Consider the following 386-nt stretch of genomic DNA (forward strand, 5'->3'; position numbering starts at 1 on the left):
CACTATTTTTGTTACACGTGGAACATCCTACATTTATTATTTCAGGGTTCAGAATCAATAAAACATCCTTTTTCTGTAATTTTTATGAATCTAAAATAAAGCAGGTTCCAGTCCCTCTAACACGGCTTTTGCTAAGTCAATATCCAGAAGCAACTAGAGATGCTTGTGACCTTTTTAACTAATATACTACCAGAGGGGCTTCCCACCTCTGTCTTTGTGTGTGTGTGTGTGTGTGTGTGTGTGTGTGTGTGTGTGTGTGTGTGTGTGTGTGTGTGTGTGTTCTTGCGCATGCATGTGGTGTACATAGGTATCATTTTGTTACGTCCTGAGAGTTGAACCAAAGGGCTAAGCATGTGCTCAGCCACTGAGCTACATTCTCAGTCCCA

This window comes from Mus musculus, chromosome 14, assembly GCF_000001635.26.
Source record: "Mus musculus strain C57BL/6J chromosome 14, GRCm38.p6 C57BL/6J".
NCBI classification, from domain to species: domain Eukaryota; kingdom Metazoa; phylum Chordata; class Mammalia; order Rodentia; family Muridae; genus Mus; species Mus musculus.